Source organism: Lissotriton helveticus, chromosome 2_1 (assembly GCF_964261635.1).
Source record: "Lissotriton helveticus chromosome 2_1, aLisHel1.1, whole genome shotgun sequence".
Lineage (NCBI taxonomy): Eukaryota > Metazoa > Chordata > Amphibia > Caudata > Salamandridae > Lissotriton > Lissotriton helveticus.
In genome coordinates this window covers 85,034,858-85,062,612 of record NC_136059.1, presented here as the reverse complement: position 1 = coordinate 85,062,612, position 27,755 = coordinate 85,034,858, and positions in this window count along the sequence as shown.

Sequence of the window (27,755 nt, the reverse complement as noted above, 5' to 3'; positions counted from 1 at the left end):
AAGCTGCTGTTGTGCAAAGACAACTGAATTTTCCCACACATACATATACTCTTAGTACAAACAATAAATCATGCTGAAATGCATTCACATTTAATCCGGGCAGCATCGACAAAAACATACCTTCTGCTGTTCTTGAGAAACATTGGACAACATTTTAAAAAAAGGAAAAAATGGTGCAATGATGTTGTTGACACGGTTGCATCCACCGTGTACACCAAGTGGGTGACAGTGCATGTCTGTTCCTACAAAATGGCATGGGCATCTGTTATTAAACATGTCTGATGCGAGTTAGATCGCCAAATAAAAATAATGTAATTTAATCAGTTGGAAATAGCTTTTTTCAGAGATGTGGTTAAGCATCAATTTGCTGTCTGACCTTGCCAAAAAATAAAATCTGACCTTGCCAAAAAATAAAAATATATTAAAAAGTAGGATTGCAGGGGTAGAGGAAGAGCACGTGAAAGGAAACAGTCAGGGGGCCACAGCAGCTTGCCCCACACATCGCCCCTGCCAGCGCTGCCAACTACTAACACAACTACTAACCACCACACTCCTACAAGTGCCACAATTCAGATTATTTCAGGATCCCAAAGCTATACGCAAGGCTTGGGTGGCAGCTAATAGTCATTTTTAATGCATATTGATTTCATAATTAACTGTTGTTGTGGTCATCTCTAAATTAGCCAGACATTGACCTAAAGCTCTGGTAGCCAAAGCAAACAAAGCAAGTGAGCCCTACCCTGCCTACAAGAGCTCCCTTGTCTCGTTCATACAAGCATCTATGCATTCATTATTTCACCCTTCCATCCACCCGCTACAATATTTCATCCTTCAAGCCACTATTTCACCATTGCATTCTGTCATTCATTCATTCCTTCACCCATCATTCCGTCTCTCCCTATTCCACCCTACCACTTTGCCATCCACCCTTCCATCCACTATCCCATCTATCTATCCATCCATCCACTCACCAATCTATCCTTCCATCCACTCAACCATTCATCCATCCAACCATCCACTCTGACCTCCATCCTTCCATCTATCCACTCAGCAATCCAACCTTCCATCAACTCTGCCATGCAACCACCCATGCACTCTGCCATGCATCCACCCATCTACTCTGCCTTCTATCCACTCTGCCATGCATCCATCCATTCACTATGCCTTGCATTCACCCATCCACTCTGCCATGCATCCACCCATGCACTCTGCCATGCATCCACCCATCCACTCTGCCATGCATCCACCCATCCACTCTGCCATGCATCCACCCATCCACCCTGCCATGCATCCACCCATCCACTCATCAACCCATCCACTCTGCCATGTATCCACCCATCCACTCTCCCACGCATACATCCATCCATTCTGACTTGCATCCACCCATCCACTCTTCCATTCATTCATCCACTTTGACCTCCATCCGTACATCTATCCACTCAGCAATCCAACCATCCACTCAACCATTCATCCATTCATCCATCCATCCATCCACTTTGCCATGCATTCATCCATCCACTCTGCCATTTATCAATCCATCTACTCTGACATGCATCCACCCATCCACTCTTCCATTCATTCATCAACTCTGACCTCCATCCTTCCATCTATCCACTCGGCAATCCAACCTTTCATCCACTCAACCATTCATCCATCCATCCACTCTTTCATGCATCCACCCATCCACTCTGCCATCCATCCACTCTGCCATCCATCCACTCTGCCATGCATCCATCCATCTACTCGGCCGTGCATCCATCCATCCACTCTGCCATGCATCCATCCATCCACTCTGCCATGCATCATCCATGCACTCTGACATTCATCCACCCATCCATACACTCTCACATGCATCTAGCCACTCTGCCTTTCATCCATCCACCCTCCCATCCCATTCATCCATCTATCCATTCATCCACGCTGTCATCCAACCACTCTGCCATGCATCCACCCATACACTGTCCCATGCATCCACCCATCCACTCTGCCATGCATCCACCCATCCACTCTGTCATGCATCCACCCATCCTCTCATCCACCCATCCACTCATCCACCCATCCACTCAGCCATGCATCCACTCAGCCATGCATCCATCCATCAACTCTGCCATGTATCCATCCATGCACTCTGACATTCATCCACCCACCCATACACACTCACATGCATCTAGTCACTTTGCCATTCATCCATCCACCCTCCCATACTATCCATCCATCCATCCACACTGCCATGCATCCACTCATCCACACTGCCATGCATACACCCATCCACACTGCCATGCATCCACCCATCCACTGTCCCATGCATCCACCCATCCACTGTCCCATGCATCCACCCATCCACTGTCCCATGCATCCACCCATCCACTCTGCCATGCATCCACCCATCCACTGTCCCATGCATCCACCCATCCACTCTGCCATGCATCCACCCATCCACTGTCCCATGCATCCACCCATCCACTCTGCCATGCATCCAACCATTCGCTTTGCCATGCATCCATCCATCCATACACTCTCACATGCATCTAGTCACTTTGCCATTCATCCATCCACCCTCCCATACCATCCATCCATCTATCTATGCATCCACCCATCCACTCTGCCATCCATCCACTCAGCCATGCATCCATCCATGCACTCTGACATTCATCCACCCATCCATACACTCTCACATGCATCTAGCCACTCTGCCTTTCATCCATCCACCCGCCCATCCCATTCATCCATCTATCCATTCATCCACGCTGTCATCCAACCACTCTGCCATGCATCCACCCATCCACTGTCCCATGCATCCACCCATCCACTGTCCCATGCATCCACCCATCCACTCTGCCATGCATCCACCCATCCACTGTCCCATGCATCCACCCATCCACTGTCCCATGCATCCACCCATCAACTCTGCCATGCATCCACCCATTCTCTCTGCCATGCATCCATCCATCCATACACTTTTACATGCATCTAGTCACTTTGCCATTCATCCATCCTCTCATACCACCCATCCACTCCGCCATCCATCCACTCCGCCATGCATCCACCCATTCTCTCTGCCATGCATCCACCCATCCATACACTCTCACATGCATCTCGTCACTCTGCCATTCATCCATCCACCTTCTCATCCCATCCATCCATCTATCTATCCATCCATCCATTCACTCTGCCATCCATTCACTAGTCCATCTACTCTGCAGTTCATTTACTCTGCCATTGATCGATCCTCCCACCCATCCATCCATCCACTCTGCCATGCATCCATCCATCTACTCTTCCGTCCATTCACTCATCCATTCAACAACTCATACATCCATCCTTTTACTCTGCTACCCTTTCACCTGTCCATTTACCTATCCATCCCTTTACTGTGAAATCCTTTCACCTATCTGTCTATCCATTAACTCACTCATTCATCCACCTCTTTACTCTGCCATCCTATCACCTGTCCATTCACCCGTCCATTCACTCATCCTTTCACCCACTCATCAATCCATCCTACCTTCTATCCAGTATTCCCTCTATCGTTTCCTCTTCCATGTACCCATCTTTTCTTCTTTCCCGCTCGCTCTTCTGTTGACGCTGTATTCATGTACAGCGTTGATTAGGAGCTATTGTCTGCCGAGTTGCAGACAGAAGAGTCCCATGATAACCCCCCCTCCCCCCGGGGGTAGCTGCTAACGCAGGGGGTTCGCTACGGCCCTGTGGGGGTGTCTGGTAGAGGCACACACCGGACTAGGAACTGAAAGCAGCCCTGGCAAATTTTGACAGACCAGCCCCTGTCCGGCGAGTAGCGAGCGAGCGCAGCGAGCGAGCCCGACCACCACTAGGGGGGTTTGGGGGGGTTCTCCCCCCACGAAAATTTTGGAAAAAGACAGTCCAAAATGGTGAATTTTACAGCACGTTTTTCATTACATATTCAATTGTATTATCTTTCAAAGCACAGTAAATAGTACATGATGAACTTAAAGAGCACCAGGTTACCCACCCAGTCATATGTACCCATAGTCATTTTTCAGAGAGCACCAAAAATAGACACAAGTAGTGAATCAGAGAGAATAAAGTAAAAGTGAGACCAGTCCCCACACGGTGTGTAGCGCGCAAGCGCAGTGAGCAACCACTACTAGGGGGAGTTTGGGGGGTTGTCCCCCAAGAAAACTTTAGAAATAGAAAGGCCAAAACAAAGCATTTTTCAACACATTTTTCATTACATATTAGATTGTATTAGCTTTTAAAGCATAGTAAATGATTACCTTATGGAGCACCAGGATACCCAGTTATAAGTCACAGACATTCCTACAGAGTCTCCAGGTCACTGAGGCCAGAAACTATGGAAATAGCACACATACGCACCCAGGCCAGAAAGCATGAACAATTCACACAAAGGCACCCAGGCCAGTGGCACTGGAGCACTTTTCAGAGTGTGGGTGCTGCCATCAATGTTGCCTGTACATCACTGAAGTCGTGGGATTTTGAAAAATTCAAGAATTACACAAATAACAAGGGTAGCAATTCAGCCTTGCCTATTCCTGGACGTATACAACTTAAAAGTATATGCCAAACCATTTAAATACACTGCATGCAGCACTCTGCCTTATGGAAAGGGCTTGCACTAGTGGTGACATCCTGGTGACATATGTAGTAAAAGGGAATATTTTTAGGCCTGGCAAAAGGTTCCGTTAGCCAGGTCAAAATGGCAGTTTTACAACTGCACAGGCAGACTGCAATGACAGGCCCTGGACTTGACACATGTTTAAATAGGCTACTTACGTGGGTGGCACAATAAGTGTTGCACGCCCACTAGCAGCATTTAATTTACAATCCCTGGGTACATGTAGAGCCACATTTCTAGGGACTTACAAGTAAATTAAATGTTTCCATTCGGTGTAAGCCAATTTTACCATGTTTAAAGGAAAGAGCACAAGCACTTTAGCACTGGTTAGCGGTGGTAAAGTTCACGGAGCCCTAAGAGCCAACAAAAATGGCCTCTTTTGATGTAATAAAGCAGATCAAACATGAATTTAATGTCACACACACCAGGCTGCATGGGACTTTACACATCGATTCATCCATGGTAATTGGTAAATCAGTCGTGAAGTGACTTCACAACTGATTTACCAATTACCATGGATTGATGTGTTTTGTCTTGTGTACACCCTGTATGAGTTGCGCTAATTTGATGCCCTATTTAACAGGGGCTCTGACAGGTGACATTGTGCACCACTTACCTGCTCTGAAAATTAGCCGCAATGTCATGGTGTAAATTTGAGGCGGGTCCCCCCTCACAGAGGAGCTGCAGCGACAGCCCAGGATTTCCCACAGTCCGTGCGCTCCACCAGGGATGCCCCACAAAGCCTTCAGCACCATGAGCAATGGGCCAGCTCCCTGCGGGCCGGCCGCCACCCACAGACCAGGCCGGCCGCACTGTGGCTGACAGACATCTACCAGCCAGCGATTAAATCTACGTCAGGGATCACACCCACGGCGAGTGAGAGGGCTCACAAGACCACATGGGGAGGCCATTGTCTGCCCACCAATGTGGCCTAGAGAGGAGGACATAGACAGAGATGTAGATAAAAGGGTGGGCGCAAAGGTGAAAGGGATGGATGGGTGTTTGTATTGAGGTATGGATGGATGGGTGGCTTGATTGATAGATGGATTAGGTAGGTAGTCATGTAGGAAGATAGACAGACCGATGAAGAGACTCCGGCACCACCAATGAAATGTAACTTTAAATGTGGATAGACACTAACGTTTACATTTAAATGTAGATAGACAGACAGAAAGACAGGCTGACTGACTCCGTATAATACATAGCATGGAAATGACCTTATATGCATATATGCATGCAACAGGGTATATCGAAGAAAGAATGTGTGAAATCAATATTAAGGTAGAACCAAAAAAAGAGGGAGTAAACAAAGTTAAACGGAGTAAAATCAGGTCTCGACAAATCAATGCATAGTAGTGTTACTAGAGAGACAACACAGATCACACGAACAGAGAGGGAGGCACGCAGGATTTCTTATGGAGGTAACTGGGAAAAGATGGGCTCCTAAACAGTCAGACCCCTGCGTTTAAAAACAGACTAACTGGTGTTTACCCTGGGCACATCTTCAAAGCTGTGAGTGTGACTCAAGCAAGACACATCATCACATTTAATTAAGGTCAACAAACATATGCTCTTAAAACTACAACTAGAGTAGTCCTCCTTGTGGCCTGCTTGGCGTGAACGCACGTGCCTTGAGCACCCGCACCACCCCCAGGGTTTTAAAGCGCTATGTTTTGGTAACACGATAAGAAATGGTGTTATTGGCATTTCGCTCCATTTTATCCCTTTTGTTCTCACTTCTCAGGCCCCGTTCAAAGTGCGGATAATGGACTCTGATTCCTTTGCCCTCACGAAACAACTTAAGCTGTATCAGCTGTGCGTGCCACTCACCTGGTGATCATCAGACCCAGGTTCTGGGCAGTGTACAGACATGGATGGGCGCAGACAGCCTTGCCTTTGGCGCCCCTTCAGTACTTCAAAACAGGAAGAAATTGGTGCAAGATAAGAGGCTATCTTCCAACTGACTTCCAATTGCCACTCACTCCAAATTCTCTCCCCATTCTAAATTCCCAAAATCAACCCATATTAATTCTCACTTTCCCCTTTCCAGTTAGGCAACATTCCAGGGCAACTCAACTCAAACCTACAATACTCATCATAAAAATGAAGTGCTTTGGCTCTTGGTTATGCACAAATCTAGATTTAGAGCTCAGGCAGGGATGGACTGGAAAATGTTTAAACCAGCTCCAAACTACAGGGGGTCACAACTGTAATTGGGATATGCGGCTATGTGCAGGCCATAGGAGCCCATCCTGCTCTGAAAGCAGCCATCTTGCCTATAGTCTATTTGGAAAATGACAGTAGTTCTGTGTTCAGCTCAGCCCGGTCAGTTCCCTCTAATCTGAGGGTGTGAGTGGTCACCTATACTGTGCTTTTAATCTGCGCAGTGAGCCTGGGGAAGCGCAAACCACACTGGATGCTCTGACTGACAGCCATAAATTACTTCATTAGTCCCTATGTAGTGCAGAGCGGTGAAAAAAAATCTGATAGTATATTTTTTATCAGCTAAGTATTGCACAAGGCCTACAAAGTTGATTGGGGAAATAGAGAAGTGGCTGCTAGGGACCGTTTGTTTGTAGGGATGTGACCAGAGGGGGAAGCTACGGCATATATGTACTGCAAGGGCAGCTTTAGTTGGTGATTCTACATTTAGACATGCAAATAGGGTGAATGTGAACACCTGGAGTGAAATACAGTCCTGATTCAGCAGGAAAGCATCCCCAAATGCCTTTAATGGAGTCCAAGCTAGATGCCAGTTTTCAATTAGTAGTGAATACAGTATGGCAACAATCCAAGCCCAAGCCTCATTAGAATGCGCGAATATGCCGCTGCGTCCTGCTCCAAGTCTGACCTCATATCCTAGAGCCAGGTGGCCAGGCTAGCCAGCGCAGCCACCACTTCCCCGAACAGTCGCCGGTAGCTTTCTATTGGCAGCCTCTAACTCAAGAGGGTAGCTTGCATCTGTGGATGTGCCTGGAATCCACAAGAGATAAAAAAGAGGCACTCTTTGGTGAAAAGGATGAGGATTTTGGACTGAAATGAATTACTAAAACCCCACAGTAAGGCAGTGTAAGGTGCAGGGCGCTCTGAAACATGTACAACACCTTTTACCATAGATTCCCAATGGGAGTTTAATTCAAAGGTAGCCATAATGTCGTTTATTTGGGAGCAAAAAATGCTAATTTGCCATTGCTTGTGGTTCAATTCGCAGAGTGCCCGTGTTTGTCCAGAGAACGGAGGGTTGGGGGGGGGGGGATTTAGGAATCAAGTGGCCCGTCTAATGCTGTCTTAAAGACACAGTCCGACACCCTAAGATCATCTTCACAACCCCGATATGCAGACAGTCCGGTCTCAGTCAGTGGGTCCCACACCCTTCTGCTGTGAACTGTCATCATATTACAGACATAAACATGCTGTAAAACGCGTCCCATCGTTTTACTGGTAAAGTGAGATAGCTCCGTGTGTTGAGCGTCTGAGGCAGGAATCTGTGCCTAACCTGCGGATTTCTGACGAGGCCGGCCTTCATTCCCCCAAAATGAGCCCCTGCACTGAGTTCTCCAAGTTCACCCTGTTGCAAACCTTTATAAAGATCATGTCACTGGCCTCACAGACAGATTAAAAAACAAATGAGAGCATGTTGTTTGAGCATGTGGGGGACAGGTTCCCTCTGATTCCGGTTTAGATTACTTTAATTTAAGGTGTTTCAGTAGAGATTAATTTGACCAACTCTAAAGAGTTCAAATGGGCATGGCTCTGTTCAGAAGATGGGTAATAGAAAGCAATGACTGCATGTGAAACAAGACCCTGACCGCGTGAATCTTCAATTTTACCAACTAAGAATAGTTTATATTCTCAAAGCTCTTTAAAGAGCATACCACTGTTTTCCAAGAGGACACTATGCTATCACCAAACTGTACAATTGGTAATAACAAAACCTGAGGGTTTCTGCCAGAGACGCTAAAGTTACTGGAACAGGTTTTCATTGAGCACAAAGGGTGGGAAAACTATGGCATAGAAACCAGACCAAAATAGACTCTGTACCCTGATACTTATAAAATCTGTTCGCAAACTGGTCGGTAGCAATGCAAGACCATGAATTAAATTGGATCACTGAACCGTGGCAGCAGATTTTCCCTACTCTTAGCAGGGCTCAGTCCCATTATCAGGAATTTATTACAAACATTTATACACAGGCAAGAGCTGAGCCATTTTTCAAGCTAATGTTTACCCCAACAAAAACGCAGAATAGAACACGCGGTTAGAAATCACACTTTTAAAGGGATTCAATATCTTATTAGAGGAGACAGTGCCCTTCAAGCAAACATGTCAAAAACAAAAATGGCATAAACTAGATAACTCATTAGTATGATCTGGTGTGTGCGTATAAATGTTGGTATCTATTGTTATGTTCAATGCAATACGCACAAGAAAAAATAGAAAAACAAGCATCGAACCGGCCTGCTATGTGGGCAAAGTCAAGAAATATACATACGGGTAGTCAATCATCAAAGAGCATCTCCACAGTACCAATAATGCTCACTGTGTTCCTAAGCACTGGAAAGTGCATGATTTCTCTTTGACTCGACAGAGATTGGCTTGAGCTTGAACCAAAAGAATTTAAAATATTGCATGTCGGGTCATGGAGGTATCACCGAGCCTCCGCCGTCCTCCCTAAGCCTGGTTACCATAGCTGCCAAGGTTTTAGATTGCTATGTGTGACATTTTCATAAATTCAGTGTAACTATGAGTGACATTTCAACGACTATGAGTGACGCTTTCTCGCAAGCTTAAGTCAAGTAATAATGATGATGGAAGCATATAAATATCAGAAATTACACCCATTTCACCAAAGAGAAACTTTAAGAAGGTCTTAATATTACTGCAAAGCGCCGGGTATGGATGGGCACTATCCTAGTCAGTGGTGGCTGTTGACATTTGGAAGTGGTGGGACGATTCGGCAGCAGCACGGGTCATTGCTAACTCTTACATGCCAATAGACCTGATTCGGGAGGGGCAACCCATTTTTTCAAGCCAAAAATGACTATTTTAGGAACAGAGACAATATCAGATGCTGAGTTTACAGTAGGCCGGCCAATTGTCTTTTGATGGGCCCAGGTAGTTACACCTACAAGCATATATGCATTCTCTGAATATTGTCAGTATTATGAAATGTCAGGTTGTTCCTAAAAGCATCACACATGGCCCAAATGGTGGTGCATGCGAGACACCACTTTGCATCAGCTGGCAAAAATCATTCCACAATTGCGCCTTTCAACACCATTAAGGAGCAAAATAATTCTGCAAATAGATATACACTTGGATATATTTGATTCAAAAGCAAACAATTAGCCCCAGTATAATATATAGCAGTAAGAAATTGGTTGAAACAAATAAAGATGTTGGAGTGTGAGGTACATATCTTACACAGGAGGTGATTTATGTTTGTCCAGTCACACGAAGTAAGAAACCTAATTTTCTCTGTCTGTTGGTGAATATATTTGTGAATCAGTTCAAAACAGAAATGTGAGCACTGGGAAGTTTAGTTATTGTAGAAACAGAAATGCTACTTGCAGTGTTAACCGGGCGCCCAACCTTTTATTTGAGCAGCGCAACAATCATTTTAACTAAATGCTCAGCACATTGGCCCAGCAGCAAATGACAGGCCACATGCAAGAGCACAGGGTCTACAAAGAATAGTTTTTTTGCTCGGGGAGACTGGGGCTGCATTTAAGCTCTTTTTTTGGCAATAGTTGTCACAAATGTGTACCCAAACACGCTTAACTCTAATTTCAATGTACCCTCCCCTCCTATATGCAGGCTACCTCACGTTTTTCCCCCTGTAGCATGCTGCATACACAAGCACCCAAGAGTAGCAAGCGCCAAAGATAGCCACCTTCCACGCAGTAATCCTGCCATGTTTTATATCTTCAGTCGTTTCCATCACCTATCCAATTCTTCTGTTTAAGTAGTAACAGAAACAAAGAAATGTAAACAACTGTCTATAGTATTGAATGATCTTTAAAGCCAGCGTGACTGGCACGTCAGCAACTCATTCTGCAAAGCAGCAATCCACCTTAGAGTTCGGTCCAGGCTGCCGGCTTTCTCAATGAGTCCTGGCAGGCTGACTCTCAGATGGATTCTGTTACTACTTTTAGGCCCCGGCCCGGTTTCGTGACCGCAGCGCAGTGGATTTATTCAGGATTTATTTTGTGACCACTGCACTGCCCTCACTCAGGAAATCCACTGTGCTGCGGCCCCGCAACCAGGCTGGCGGGGCCTAAGTAACCACCACCAACCAGGCTTTTACTTTTTTTAAATTCTGGTCGAGTCGCTATGCCCCCAGCCCAGTTCCAGGACCCTGCAGTGCCTCACCTGCCAGGCGCCGGGTGGCAGACAGCACACGGGGAAATAATTAAAGGCAAGCCTCCATGATGCTCCGCTCCAGCCTCTCTTTCTCTGGAGTAGTGGCCGTGGCCCCGTCTCTCTGCCTCGCAGTCACGTGCACCAGACCCCACCCTATGAGTGAATCTTTACTGCGGCGCCTAAATGACATCACTGCGCGCTGCTCATCAATCATGGTGCGTGCAGGCAGCCACTCAGCCAGTGGCAGTGCGTGCCGGTGGATTTTTAAAATAATTAGTTCTCGTCTTGGCAGTGCCTAGAAATAAAATTTGGGTGGCAGAACATGCAGCATCACGGACGGCACCAGCAGCTGCTGCATTTATGTAGATAAATGTACTTGTTTGCTCGTCAGTCATGCCTCCCTCAAGGTCGAAATCGGCCTCGTAAACAAAACCGGCCCCCTGTCATAAAACCGGCCCCCACACCATCCAGCCGACCGGGGGATTGCCCGGTGCCCGGCATTATCAGTCCGGCCCTGCAACAGTGAGCAGCACATAAGGGGGAAAGCAACAAGGAGTGCAGGGGCAGGTATCTGACAGGGTAGAAGCACATAAGGGAGACAGCTGGAAAACACATGCTCGCTCATTGAGTTCTTAACGAAAAATAAAAAGTAATTCCCTAAAAATAAGCACTGGATACAAGTCAGCCAGTCAAAAAGACGGTAAAGAGGGTCTGCTTCAAAGGCGGGACAGACTCAAGAAGAGGAAAGAAGGAAGGCCATCGAAAAACAAGAAAGCTGAAAGAGTGAGAATAAACCAAAGCAAAGCTTCTGAAACGTGTTGTGAGCTCCCGGAAGCGGTAAATCTGCACCTGTGTGGCTGGTGGTCCTGCAAGTGTGGTTTTATTGATTTGTTTGTGAATTTGTCCCGTTGTCTTTTCCAAAGGAAGCCTCACTCACTCCTTCCTGGAATTTTGCTCATTGTACATTTTCCTTTCGTCTCAATCCCCACCTTTTACGTCTTTTTCATCCTCCCCTTGTGTCCTCAAATTCAAATTCAAAATTAACTTTATTCGGATTTCAATATGAAAACCACAAAAGTACAAATTTATACTGTAAAAAAACACTGATAAAAATAGATACGTTTAAAAAGTACATGATATGAGTTAAAAACAATTAGTTCACTGTATACTGTGCAATGGATTTACTAGAGGCCGTATTTAGGCGGATTCATAGGTTGTTCATAAGTTCGTACGGTGTTTAAGGCATACTCTAAGATAATGTGCCACGGATCTTGAGACTAGTAGATTGTCCAAGAGCTGCAATGCCAAGAATGCTGGGCGACATCTTCTGACCTTCATTGCTTTTAGGATTGGTAAAATCCATCTCTTCCGGAATGGAGTGTAAAAGGTACAGAAGAAGAGGACGTGGATTGTGGACTGGGAAGAATTAGAATCACAGGGGCATGGTGTTCTAGTGTATGTCCAGTTGTTTTGGGTGGGGAATGAAACCATGATGTGAAAAAGATTAAACCTGAAATGGGTTAACAGTAGTTTTTCGAAATGTGTCAAGTCTTCCTGTAGATATGGTTGTATGGATGGAACAGATTGTATCATGAGGCTATGTTGTACCGACGGTTTTCCTATTTCTGACATCAGTCTTAGTTGGTTTAAATGGGACAGACATATCTTTTTTAGTTCTTTTTTTGCTATGTCTGCGACTGATTGTGGGTCGTTGAAGAACCTCAGTAGACCAATATCTGTGAGGAAGGTTTTTACATAATGAAGCCACCTGATCTTTTCCATATGTTCTAGATTCATGCAATCCTCGATGATTGCTCTTGTGAGTGTGCATTCTTCCGTTGCCCATATTCTACGCCATAGCATTATGGGTTCGATCTTGATCAGATCTGAAATATATTCTAGTCCAAGTTCTAAGTGGCATCCAAAGGTAGTCGTACTCTTAGGGACTGCTAGTAAAAATTTGAGGAAGGTGTTTTCGATCTTTTGGATTTGTTCAACGTTTGCCGTTCCCCAAACTCCTGCTCCAAAGATAGCCGTGGTGATACACTTTGCTTTGTAAATCTTTAACATCTCCGCCAAGGGTTTTTTCCCTAGGCGGAGAGAAAAGGCTTTTAGGGCGCCGACTGTTCGTATGAGCGATAACTTGCGGGAATTAATTGCGTCTTTCCATTTGAACTCCTCGTCGATGGTAATTCCGAGATATGGGTAGGTTTTTGTTGTTTCGAGTGGTGTGTTATCTATTGAGAATGTTTTCGTCCTTTTCCCTTTACTGCCGACATGCATCACAAAAGTTTTCTTTATATTAACTTTCAAGTTGAGGTTAGTCATGAAGGTACAGTAGTTGTTTACGGCTTTTTGCAACTGTATTGGAGTTCGGGCAAGTATCACCGCGTCGTCGGCGTATAGCAATGCTGGAATTGGTCGCCGTCCTACTATTGGAAAGTCTTTTGTGCCCTGCAGCATTGCTGCCTCTAGTCCGTTGGTGTACAGCGTGAATAAGAAGGGGGCCAGGACACACCCCTGCCTGACCCCCTTCCGTATTGGGAAGCTGTCTGTGAGTTGTCCTTCCAGCCCGTATCTTACCTTGCCTGTGGCGTCAGAGTATAACTCGCGTAAAAAATCTACAATTGGGGGATCAATCCCCATGTCCAGCATTATTAGCCATAGTTTTGTGTGTACCACACAGTCAAACGCTGCCGTGAGGTCAACGTAGACTAGGTGGAGACTGGTTTTTTTGACACTTGTGTATTTTGCGGCCAGTAGAGTTAGGTTCAGGACTTGGTCCACGGTGCTCAGGCCAGCCCTGAACCCGTACTGAAGATCTGAGAGGACCCCGTGTTCCTGTGACCATTCCTGTAGACGATCGAGGAGGATCCTTCCTGCCATCTTACCCACAGAGTCCAGAAGTGAAATGGGTCGGTAGCAGGAAGGACTGTCTCTGTTTCCTTTCTTGAAGATGGGAATTAGGATTGATGTTGACCAAGATTTAGGGAGGGTTCTTTCCCTAGCTGCATTCAATACTTTTGTTAAGAGTGGGGACCAGAGGTCGGGAAGGAATTTATAGAGGTCCATTGGAACGGAGTCTGGGCCTGGCGCTTTGCCATTTTTTGCCGAATTGATGGCTTTCTGTGTCTCGTTGATGGTAAAGTGTATATCTAACGGATACTTCACCGCTGGGAGCGCTGGTCCAGTAGGTGGAGCTCCGGTTCTTGCCTCTCCGAAGACTTCTGAAAAGTACACTACCCAGTCTTTCGCATTGATTGCCACGTCTAGGGATGGACCCTCCTTATTCCCTGCTAGGAAAGGAGTCTTGACTGTTCTCCAGAATGCTATGTTGTCTTTTTGCAAACTACTATTTAAAAGCTGAATCCAGAGATTATGTTGAATCTCGTTTTTCCGTTCTTTGAGTGCTTGCGCATAACTTTTCCGTAGTTTGGCTATCTCTTCCCTGTTTCGTTCGTTCTTTGCTAGAGCTTTCTTTAGGGTAGAGTAGGCTTTTGTACACTTGGTGTTAAACCATCCATTTCTTTGTGTGTTGTTTTGTTTTCTGGGCTTGGTTAATTCATTTCCTATGGTTTTCACTATTCTGTCATAGTCGTTCAGAACTTCGTCAGCGCCTGCTGAAGGATTTAAGCAGTTTTCGATAAATGGCCTGCATTTGTCCACTATTCTTTTGGTGGTATGTTCTTGATCTAGGGTGCCCCATTTTAGGGTGAAGCCATTCAACCTGTTTAACATAAGATTGTCTTGTAGTAATAGAGTATGATTGTCTTTTACTCGATTCTTGTGGCGATCAGGTTCAAGGTATGTTAATTTGAGGGGATAGTGGTCACTTAGTACGTTGTTAACCACTTCAAACTGCTTTATAAAGCCGGCGTTGTTGTTAGAAACCAGGATGTAGTCAATTAGTGTTTGTGCCCCTCTTCCGTGAAAGGTTGGCTTGAATGGGGTTGTTGGTGACATTATCATATTTGCAAACCCTAGATCTAACTCGAAGATGGTGGCTTGTGTGTTATTTCCTTCTTCCGTATGTACAAAATGGGTTAGGGGATTATCATGTTCGTCAATGATCCCACAAGTGGGTGCATTGCTTTGACTGCAGATGTGTAAATTAAAGTCTCCTCCCCAGATTATTGAATGAGTAATTTTTACAAATTTGACTTTTTGGAAATTTATTGTTTCAGTTATTTCACTTAGTATTTTGAGTAAGTCTTCCGAGCTCATGTTGTTATAGAAATTTACAATTGTATAGGAGATATTAATAGTGACTTTAATATTGATTATTTGATAGTTCTGGTGAAGAGCTACAGGTGTTATATCTTGACATGGCCAAAGATTCGAGATGTATGTTATTAGGCCTCCTTTGCTTCTCCCTGATTGCGATTTGGTAGCTTTTGAAAAAAATGTTCTATATCCCTCTAGGTGGACTGGGTCGGTCAGCCATGTCTCTTGTAGACATATTAAATCTTGTGTATGGACCAGTTCCAGGAAGGCTTTTTCTTGGTGCTTTGTTGCAAGACCCGCCACGTTCCAGAACAACAGGTTCCTCTCGACTTTGTCTGTCATGTGATTCTTAATGGAGACAGATTTTTCTTGTATGCTTGCGTTTGGATAATCGGTTATCTGATTTGTTTTAGACAAACATTTATTTAAAGGTGATGATGATAGTTTCTGCACAACCAGGACCAAATTACCATGTTGTTGTCTAGTTTCGGTCTGACGGGCTCCATCTAATTTTCCCTGTTTTGATGTATCATTATTTGTTCTTCGCTTTGTTACGGACTGAGTTTTTCCTGTAATGTGTATTTTAGAAGCAGTAGGTGGCAAAAATGGTAGCGTGGTGGTTTTGTACGGGAGACTTGGAGAATGGGGCTGAGATGGTGGTCAGTCTACCATATCCAGACAGCTAAAATGATTAAATGTCGGAATTCCCGACCATGGTTCATTATACATTTGTTGATATGGTCTTTTACCGGAATTCCAGTCACCTCGGCTGGTGGGTTCGTATCCCCAGTCGCTGTGCGGATGGGACCTCTGGCTATATCCTTGTCCCCTATTTCCCTGGTGCCAATTTCTTGGTCCTTGCTCGGGTTGGCTCCAGGACCAATTTGATGGCCAAGTGGGGTCCTCGGAGCGATGGGATTGTCGGGGGTAGAAAAAAGATAGGCGTTTGACACTTATTCCTTCGTTGTATTCTGGAGTATCCCAGGAGCAAGTGTAATCAACTGCCCGTGGGTTTTCAAAATTTACGATTATGCAGTCTCCTGGGATTGTTTTAGGCTGGTGGCCAATCCACGAGACCCTTCTTACCGTGGTTATTCTGGGGATGTTGTTAGGGTGGTTAGGCCTGTTGACATTTAACCAGTAACGTACTTTATTTAGTAGGGACCATGTAGGTTCATCTGAGTCTCTGCCTAATTCGGGTACGCCCGTTAGAATGGCTACAAACGGAGTTGCCTCAGGAGGGAGATTTACTACCTTTCTCCATCTCTTGTTGAGTTGTCCTGTTTTGCTATTGTGGGTCTGTGTTTGTTCGAGTCTTGGGGGAATTTCAGTTGGTGGTTTGGAAGGTTTATTTGTCTGTACAGCGTTTGTTGAGTTGGAATCTGTATTTGGTTGGTTTTGAGTACCTGAGTTGTGTGTTGGTTTATTTTGATCAGTCTTTGTTTTTACGGTGTTAATTTGGTTGATAGATTTATTTTCTGGTTCTGTCACTGTTTTCGTTGTAGTTGTTGTGGTGGTAGTATGGACCGGTTTGTTAGCTGTTTGATTTGATGAGTTGATTGCATTTCTTTTTCCTGAGTCGGTGGCAGCGCCTAGAGGAGCAGGTAGATCGTTTTTCTTTGGGATAGTGGTTGTTTTTGCGGAGGCTATTAATATGGCCACTTGTTTTTCTATTACCTCAAGGCTTTTTTGTAAAGGTTGTAGTTGATATTTTATTATTTCCGCAATTTTATTTAGCAGAAGTGTGTCAACTTTAGAGTGATTTGTGACTTTTTCTGCTCGAACAAATGGTTTGTCTTGACGAATCTTGTTGGAACTGGATCTGTTTACGTGGTCTTCGACTATGAGGACATCGGATAGGATATTCTTAGCGGAGTCTGTGATGACAATGTTCTCCTGAGTTTGTTGACTAGCAGTATCTGGGTTAGTGGCACTTGTGTGCTCTGAACTATTAGATCTTAGTTGTAAAGGGTTCTGTTTTGGGATTGCTCCTTCTCTTATGCCTCTTAGTTCTTGTTGCGTTGGATCATTGATTGTCGGTTGGAGACTTGCGAAGATATCGGGGGTCAGTTCAAGATCCTGTGAGGATTGTGAGTTTGACAGTTGTGACAATTGTGTGGTTACCGATAAGTCAACGGTGTTAGGTAAGGCGTGTATTTCCACATTTGTGTCTATGATGGATTTTTTTGAGGATATCGCATTTGGTGTTTGGGCCTGTGCCAAAATGCCCAATGATGAGCGCCGAGCTTGGTCTAGCTCGTATGATACGCGACGGTCAATCATCAGAACTGTTTGATCTATGGTTTCGTTTACTTTATGTAGGAATTGTTCAATTGGACCGACAGTAGTTGATTCGTTTTTTTTCATAGTTTTGCTTCTAGAGCCTCTCGTGGTCATTGTATGTTTATTGACCAGGTGTGGAGCAAAGGTAATGACCTTGGTTGGTTTTGGTTCGGAAGGACGAGTGCTTATACTTTTTGTTAAGGGGCCTGTCCTCGGTGGTTTACCTTTACTTAGTTGTTAGGGTGGTGCGCCCGGCCCAGTCTCCTCCGGTCTGTGACGGGCTTGGACGGGCCCACCCTTGGCCCAGGCTTCGCCCAGCGTCCCGCTCGCGTCCCGCGAAGGGGGGCGCTGACGCCCTTTATGCGCCTCCTAGCGCGTCGTCAAGGGGGTGTGGCTGGAGACCTCGAGGGCTGCCGGGAGTTGTAGGCAGCCCCTCGCCTCGCTCCACTCGGCGTCCCCGCTGTCAATTGGCAGGAAACAGCAGGACGGCGGTAGAGAGGCGGTGGGGGGTCTCAACAGCACAGGAGTCCGTGACGGTGGCAGAGTCTTCCTCGCTCGCTCTGCGGAGTACAGGTCAGGCCGATAGTGCAGCTGGGCTGGTTTGGTGAAAACAGCGTGTGTCAGTTTCCTTGTGGGAGTAACGCCCTTTATGCGCCTCCTAGCGCGTCGTCAAGGGGGTGTGGCTGGAGACCTCGAGGGCTGCCGGGAGTTGTAGGCAGCCCCTCGCCTCTCTCCACTCGGCGTCCCCGCTGTCAATTGGCAGGAAACAGCAGGACGGCGGTAGAGAGGCGGTGGGGGGTCTCAACAGCACAGGAGTCCGTGACGGTGGCAGAGTCTTCCTCGCTCGCTCTGCGGAGTACAGGTCAGGCCGATAGTGCAGCTGGGCTGGTTTGGTGAAAACAGCGTGTGTCCTCAATGTGTTCCCCGAGTAGCTCTTTATTTATTTCTATATCGCGCGCACATTACTCAAATGTGCTAGTTTGTACAGGAGAGATGTTTCGTTCCTTTTTCAGCCCCTGTATTTATGTAAATATGGGCTGATGTACAGGTGAAGCAGACACATTTCTTAATTTGCACCAGTGGGTGCTCAAAAGGTTTTTCCAACAAGAACTGATGATGGAGCACATAGAGGTGTAAATGTGCCTGCCACTCTCTTCGGCATATCTCAGATAAACCCCACACATCACGGGTGCAAATGCTGCTGAAAACACGGGTGCGGTGGAAGGAACGCACAAAAAGGAACACAGCAGCCCGTCACTGCAGGGATCCGATAACAGGCACATTCATGGCCGGGACACTCCGCCTTTCATTCTCCCATGGGGTGGTGGCTCAGCGAGCTGATGTATCCACTGCAGGGATCTGTGACCCTCGATACATTCATGGCGGGATCACTCAGCCTTACATCCTCCCAGGGTGTGGTGACTCGGGGGCTGATGTATCCAATGCAGGGATATATACTCGACCCCCTGATAACAGGCACATTCATGACGGGGCCCTCGGCCTTTCTTTCTCCCAGAGTTTGGTGGCTCAGGGGTTGATGTGTGCACTGCAGGGATCTATGCTCGACCCCCTGATAACAGGCACAACATTCATGGCCGGGACACTCCGCCTTTCATTCTCCCATGGGGTGGTGGCTCAGCGAGCTGATGTGTCCACTACAGGGATCTGTGACCCTTGATACATTCATGGCGGGGCCACTCAGCATTTCATCCTCCCAGGGTGTGGTGACTCGGGGGCTGATGTGTCCACTGCTCGACCCCCTGATAACAGGCACATTCATGACGGGGCCCTCGGCCTTTCTTTCTCCCAGGGTTTGGTGGCTCAGCGAGCTGATGTGTCCACTGCAGGGATCTATGCTCGACCCCCTGATAACAGGCACATTCGTTGCGGGGCATCAGCCTTTCATCCTCCCAGGTTGTGGTGACTCGGGGGCTGATGTGTCCACCGCTCGACCCCCTGATAACAGGCACATTCATGGCGGGGCCTCCGCCTTTCATTCTCCCAGGGTTTGGTGGCTCAGCGAGCTGATGTGTCCACTGCAGGGATCTATGCTCGACCCCCTGATAACAGGCACATTCATGGCGGGGCCTCCGCCTTTCATTCTCCCAGGGTTTGGTGGCTCAGCGAGCTGATGTGTCCACTGCAGGGATCTATGCTCGACCCCCTGATAACAGGCACATTCGTTGCGGGGCATCAGCCTTTCATCCTCCCAGGTTGTGGTGACTCGGGGGCTGATGTGTCCACCGCTCGACCCCCTGATAACAGGCACATTCGTTGCGGGGCCTCCGCCTTTCATTCTCCCAGGGTGTGTCCACTGCAGGGATTTGTGGCTTCCCGGTAAAGGATGCAGTCGTGGCCCTTCATTCTCCCGAGGTCGCACAAACGAGCGCCATTAAGTTGAGGAACAATACACGTCTGTTAACGCTGCGCCTCTGCCCCGCCCTCGCCCTGGGTCACCAGTTGTCCTCGGGCTGCACTTCTGAACACCATCGTGTTTTATTTTCAGTTTGGCCCTCTTTGGAGCGCCCTGAAAAGCGCCCTTATAACGTGGGACCAGACTGCTCTATAGAAACACACTAATGATTGAATAAACATCCTTAAAATGTGATTTATGGCGGCGCATTGTTCATTTGCAAACAGAATATTCTTATCTCTTTTCATATGTGCCAACATCACAAATCAATTCCGATTCTGAAGCAACCAGTGGGTGCCTCGAAGCCAAACAAATGCTGCGGAAATGCATCTTTTATTGTCGTAATTTGCTCCTGTTTGCACGTTAGCGTGAGCCGAGGGTATCTTTCTCTCTGACTGGAGCACGGGTTGCATGTTTTTTGTTTTTTAGACTGACAAAGAGACGCTGGAGTTTGTGCTGCACTTCTGGAATTGTATTTATTTAATGCAATTTTATGTAGCGCGAACATTACCCGAAGGTGTCAGAGCGCTTTACAAAAGAGCCAGTTGTGTTACAGAAGGACTTTGGATTACATGAGTTACAAAAGATAGATAAACAGGAAAAATTTGCAAATTTACAAGTTGTAAAGTTGTAAAGTCACTCAAGGAAGAGATACAAACAGATAAACTCTAAAATCACATAGGAATGACGCGCACGCAGACGTTGCAGTGAGTTATTATAAAGTGTTCTGAAGATGTTGCATTCAGAGCCAGAGCACCATTAGGGCCAGTGTGTGGCGCTGTCGGGGGATGCTCGCACTTAAGACCACAGGAGTGCCCCACGGTGCAAGAGGTAACCTCGGAAGAGCCGCTGCTACGGGTGAGGGCCCAAACGGCAAAGTATCATTTTGTCTGGGGCTCCGGCAGTGCTGGTTGGGTGAGATCTGGCTCACTAACTAGAGCTGCCGGCGTTGGAGTCTGTGGACCCATGTTTGAATCCTGTCCTCGGCGCTTGGGTAAACATCGTGTGATTCTGGGCAAATCACTGACTCTCCCTGTGCATAACACAATGTGAAAATAGATATAACTTGCACCTGATGTGTAAGATAACCCATCCTCCCCACAATTAAGGTATAGTGCCGCCTACCTAGGTTAGCACTATACATGTTTTACAGAGGGATGGCCTTGGAGGGTGGTTTTGGTTTGGAGAGTGGCATTGGAGGCCGTGCACTAAACACAAGAACTGCGGGTGGGCTCATGTCACAGGAAAACAGCGGAATGATAGTATTTTTCTTTGTCTCAGCCTGTTGTCAGATGAACACAGTTACCAGGGTAGTGTGTTCAGTGCCTAGATATATATAAATCCGTAATTAGGAATACAGCTCAAATACCTGCTGTCTGACCCTAGCGAGCATGTGAAACCAGAATACAAATTTACTGTCACTTTGCAGCGTGAAAACCTCATCCTTGCATCACGAAGGCATACATTAGACATATCTTCCATTGGTGCAGCAGGTGTAGTTGCACCGGGGCCTGGATGCCGACGGTCCCACTGAACCTTCCTTCCTTGCATTAAGACCCGTGACACACTTAGCCTCATATATTTTTTAAGTGTTTCAATATTTGACGCAGTTTTTACTGATGGTACTTGTATCTTTGTGAACAATATGGGTCTGATTCATAAAGGTTTTCCCAACACGTACATTTTGCTCAGGTTGTAGGAACGCTTGTGGGTGTCAAGAACTCACACAATCACTACAGCCAGTGGCGTCACTAGGGGGGTGCGGGGGGTGCGGACCGCACCGGGTGACACCATCACAATGGGGTGACACCGTGCAGGCCTGCCAAGTTAGGAAGTGATGCTAACGCATTTCTGGCACATCTGACGTGCGTGTGCCGGCAGACTTCACTTGCCAGCGCTGGCTCAGTAACGGTTATACATCTCTTCATGTCATGCTACAATCTTACAATATGCCCTCTGCTGCCTGGAGCATCGGGCAAGGCCTGCCCTCAGCAGAGTCGTTGCGTTGAAGGCTCTGTGGCGCCGTGGTGGGGGGATGTGACCTCAGGTCAGTCAGAAGTGGCGAGCCCCGGGGGTAGGCCTCTGCCTGACACAGGTCATGCTGCTCGGTGTGAATTCCGCTCCCACCGTGTTCGCTCCAGCCTACCTGGAAACGGGACTCACTCCTCTCTGCTCTCCTGTGCATTGATGTGCTGTGGCTCCGAGTGCCTGCGCTAGGAAGTGCTGGGAGATGTCCCGTGAATACCCGCACCAGGACGTGAGCAAGTGCCGAGCAGCAGGTCCTCTGAACGGCGGCGCCAGGAGCCCACCCAGGGTAAGGGTATTATACATGAAAGTTATTCCGGCTTCCCCCTTCCCCTATGCCCATGGTTGCCTGGCTTGGACCTGCAGGTTGTCTCGGGGTGTGATGGGTGGCCACAGATTGAACATGCATGCCTGTTCAATCTGCCCTGGGGTCTTGTGCATGTGCGCCTATTAAAATCCCAGCATACCCCTCTCCTTTCTGACCCCGCCCCCTTACTCTTCCCCGGGACCTCACTCCCTTGGGTTGTCCGAAAGGGCTGATGGGGCTTCGTGGAAAATACCCTCACTGTACTGATGGGCTGTGAAGGGACTGAGTCACCCGAAAACTGCTTATGCCAAGACAATGAGTCGACCTTGTCCCATGCTAGGGATGCGTTAAATTCTTTGGCCTTCCTGAAGTTCACATCATACTCCTTCCACGCATCACCAGTGTATTGATCACTCCACCCCACAATCCTACTCAGGTAGCAAGCCATTTCGGCCTGCACATTTGGGGGGCGTTCTGCCGTGATGGCTGAAAGGACAGCGAAGGCCCTGATCCAGTTCTTCAATGTCTCCTCTACTCTAAACCTGGAGCATTGTGCCCTCCATTCGCTTGGATGCATCCACTCCTTCAATACCTTTGCCTGTTCCATCTCCCTATTGTCTAGCAGTAAAGAGTAAATGTAAACATATTTCCCTGCCCAAATCATCTCCTTCACTTCTTTGGACACATGTTGTCCCAAATTTTCACTCCTCGTTGGCACTAAGCCGTCCCCCAACAGCGGCAGAGACACTTCCTTACCATTCACAGGCACTGTAGCCGGTAGGGCACTCTCCCCGTTCGCCTGAGCAGGACCCGAACCTGTAAGGGAAGAAGATGCTGGTCCCGCACTGCTGGCAACCGCCGTTGAAGCCTTAATCTTTTCTACCAGTTTTTCTGCTTCGGCTACATGATCAGATGAATCAAAGGACATACCCCCCTTTTTTAACCACGGCAGCAAATCTGCTATCCGAGATACCAATTCAGAAGGCAATGCATCAGTACCCGCTGGGCCTGCCGGCATCACTGTGGGCACGGTCAGGGGCACAGGAGCAATGGGCAAGGGTGCGGGCGTAACTGGGACTGGCGCCGCGGGCGTAACTGGGATTGGAGCCACGGGCGGAGGGGCAGGCCCCAGAGGCGGGAGCGCCGGCGGGATGGCAGGAGCCGGTGCCACGGGCGCTGGGATCACAGGCATAGGTGCAACAGGCACCGGGACTACCGGCTCCGGGGTAGGAGTCGCGTACCTAGTTTTCTTGGCCTTAGACCTCTTTGGTGAGGTGACAAAATCCCCCCTTGGCAAGGGGGGTGCCTTCCTACGAACAGGCCGAGCCGATGGGCCAAGAGAATCATCAAACCTCTCATTAATTTGTGCCTCTAATTCATCAATCTTCCCCAACCGTTTGTTCATTTCGCCCATTTCCCGCATCATGGCTCGCATCATCACCTCCATCTTAGACCCTCCTTTACCCCCCCTTGTACCTGGCATGATGACAACTGCTACACTCCTAGTGTTACAATCAGGCGTACTTGTATTCTGTACCTTCACCAGATGGAGGGTCTCCAGGGGGCTTTCAGCACCAAGCAACGGCAACCGCAACACCACCGGCTTATCCGGCTATGTAAGGGGTGAGTAAACCTAATGTAGACCCACCCGGCGGCCACCAGGAGCAATGAATGCTAGCCCCCCGTTCGCCTCTTACCGACCAATCCCGTGTACTCGCCACCGATATCGGTCTGTTTACCACACCACACGTCCACGCCTTCGCGCTGAACCGTCAAAATTTTGCTGGAAAATTCACGTTAAATCCTGTAACAGAAAATGCTATTAATACTTGGAAATACACGGTCGTTCACCACTTGGCAATTCCCCTTACTGGCACATAGTACAGTTGTAGCCTTACATTAACAACACCTTCTGTAGTCTACCACATTAACAGTTTCATTCACCAAATTGTATAATATTCCCCACTTAGACCTTGAGAAATCCCCCCTAATTGTAGCAGTATCCCTCAATTTAACCTAATACAGTTGTAATCCTGCAGAAACTAACCCCTTTCTGCATTTAAATTACCAAATGGTTACACGCACCACATTGCCAGAAATTCACTAGGGTCTCCCTTCCAGGTGCTACCCTGGTCGACCCTGCTTAGCTTCCTTTCACTCCTATACATGAAATGCTTTCCAAACCGTGAAAACGAACCACTTTCGTAACCGATCTAAAAACGTTCCCGTTCCGCTCTAAGATGGCGGAAAATATTATTTTCCTGTGCCCAGTTGCAAAGACAGTTGAATCACCGATCTCGGGTCTGCCTTTGCATTCGCCCGGCTCCCCTTTTAAATATACCGGTACTGATGCACGTCTCCGATGCGCTCTCAGCACCCTGACCCTCGCAAAATACCTCAGTCAGCTCCTATGCAATCACCGCCTCAAGCGACTTGTCCCACGCTCCCCCGCCGCCGCTCAGCACACCGGCGCCGTGAGTTGCTGGGCAGATCTCTTCTCGCGGTGACCAGGATACCAATCCGCCGGCAGTCCTCGACCTGTTTCGGGAACCGGCGCCGTGAGTTGCTGGGCAGGTCTCTTCTCGTGGCGACCAGGATACCAATCCGCCGGCAGTCCTCGACCTGTTCCAGGAACCTGCAATAAAAAAGGACAAAATTAAAAACAAGAGGCCCCCGGGCGCGGGGCATGACCAGTTGCGTGGGAGCGTCCAGGAACAAGAGGGTCTCCTGGGCGCTCCCCGCCTCTATATTCCTAAGGGGCACGGTGGGGGGGCGGCTACGCCCCCCCACCCGGCCCCTCCTGCGGCCCGCCCCCGGACCCGGAAGTCCAATGATGACATCCGGGTCAGGGAGGGCACCTGGAGAAGGGAGCGGTCGCCGCGTCGCCATGCGGGCCGGGGGGCCAAGAGCCCCCCCTTTTCATACTGCACGGTCGGGCCTCGAAGCCCAGCTGAACCAGTGCAAACCGTATCTGAGGAAAACATGTATTTCCTAATGTGCGCAGATGTTGGGACTCAGTGGGTTACAGATTTCAGAAATACCAGCGTTTGTTTTATTGCCGGTAGTTTCAGGCAGGGAAAGGTCTGTAGATGCGTCTGAAAGGAGCGGGACGAATAACGAGCACAACAGCTGCTATAAAATAAAATATGAAAATATATGTGTCTCTAGGAAACTTGATATGGTCAGTTTGTTGTGTGGCTCCTAACTACTTTATTTTACTTTTTGTATCCAAACTGTGCAGTTTTAATAGTGTGAACACGATCAAAATGGGTGTCAGAGTGCTTTAGAAGCGAAGAAAAAATACTTGTAACCCTCGATCTCCCGCAATGGTATGTTTCATAGATTAACATGCTTGAATGAATCCCTATTGTGAGGCTTGGATCTCTCACTAGTCAATGCTAACACAGCAGTATGTGATAAAGAGGCTAGCATTGAAAACAAACAAAAAACAATCATAGAAATACCTGTAGCTCATCCACCTCATTTTAGGACCAGAAGTAGAGCAAATCAGGTGGCAGCTCACAGAGCTCCAACCTTCATGAGAGACACCAATTGACACATTTTCAAAACTCTTTTCTTGGAGTTAATAGCAGCTTCAGAAACAAGGAGCAGGGTGAGCACAGGTGAACCTATGAAAGATACCAATGTTGGAGAATTGTAGTTACAAGTAACTTGTTTATCCTCCAACATTTCAGAGATTTGCATGCTTGAGTTGAGAAAGATTACTAAACTAGTAGATCACATTAAGCATAATGTACAGGTGGAAATGAGGCAAGCCTTAATGAAACAGTTACATAGACCTAACTGTCCCACTGAGTCCTCTGATCTGGACTGGATATCCAAGCAGTACTTATTGGACTTGGCCTTTTCAGCAGGGTCACCCCGAAATGTTTTGCCTTCACCCCTCCTACTTTGCAAAATTTGCTTCTGTTGGCTTCTTAGGACTCTGTGCACCTCACCCCTGATTACCAGTGTTAACTACAGTGTGCAGGTTTTATTCATAGAATCAGCTTTGGTCGCGTGCAATATTCATGGACTTTCAATCATTCATGGTGACTCGTGACCTGGTCACTGACCCCGCTGACTCCCCTACCCAGCTTCCTCCTCACTTCTTACGCCTCACCCTTGCTCGCCCTCGCTGAGGGCTCCCGCTGCTAGCAAGTGGCTGTTCTCTGCTGTCCTCGGCATGCCTGCCTCCTCCTGCCCTGCTCTCCGCTTTTCCAGCCTCCTGTGCCTGTTCCTAGCCAACGTGACAACAATGAGAGTGCTTACACATGTTCTGTAGCTGTTCAGACCACAGCTTCGATGAGTGGATAGAGAAGTATTTTGGATGGTAGGTCCCTAATGTCTGTGTGTGTGTTTGGGGGGGGGGGAGCGGAAGCACGAGGCGCCTGCTGGCAATACAGGTCAGTCTGGCACTACGACAGTCACTGAGGCAGGCAGCGAGACCTCCCTCCTGAACCACAGACTCTGGCTCAACCTGGCACTACAGAGGGACACGTCATTGTGGCAAACCACCCTTCCAGTGTGGGTGGTTTGCAGGGTCCCAGGGATGCCTCCTTCTTGTGGGTCGTGTCTGTGGTACGTGAAAGCGCATTTCCCCTGCATCTCCCTTACCAGCAAATGTCACATTATTCATCTTGTTTATGGTGTGTTTCATAATTTTAGCTGTTGCTGCCTTCGAGTACTTGTGAGTGTTTTGGTTGGGCTTATAGACTCTTCATCCTGTTGTGTGAGTGAATTCAAGGGCTGTCTTTTATGTATGATTAGTGGCTGGGACATACACAAGTGCTTTAATGAAATTGTTGGTTACTTCTCTCGTTTGGTGGACCATGCTGGCTATTCTGTGCTGTCATTGCTGTAGCCACCTGTAATTGAATCGCAATTTATTTGAGGCACCATTTTACTGAATATGTACCCCCTGCTATACAATTATATTTGCATACTTTGTGCTATCCTGAAAATAAAGCCTGTGAGAGACCCTGGATGGAGGGAATGCTGTCCGGGGCTGTCGGGCCCTTAGCGGGGGTCTGGAACTAGACCTCTGTGGCCCGTTGGTCCGGACCGCCCAGGGCTCAGAAGCTGGAAACCTCTGCAGGTCCGGAGCATAGAGATGTGCATCTGCGAGCTAAGACCGGCCTGTGCAGAGGGGCCATTTGAGCTGATGGTGTGGAGCAGAGGGGATTTGCCCCCGGCAAGTCCAAGGCAGAGGGAGGGGCTGCTGGGACAGGAAGCCTGTGTGCAAAGACAGGGGGCACTCAGGTATTTTGTGGAGAGAAGGGCCCGGATGACGGACCCCTGGGGACCCTAAACTCTTTACTAAGGGTGTGCGAAATTCTGAAAAATCTTAGAAAATTCGACGTAATTATTCATATGAAATTTTTTAGTGCACAATGTACCATCACGTATATTTTTGATGCAAAGACACATTTGCATCAAACATTTGCTGAAAACAACAATTTCTGCGAACAACAGCTACTTGTGCTCTGGTTCGCCACTGTATCGATAGGAAAGGGGAGCCAATG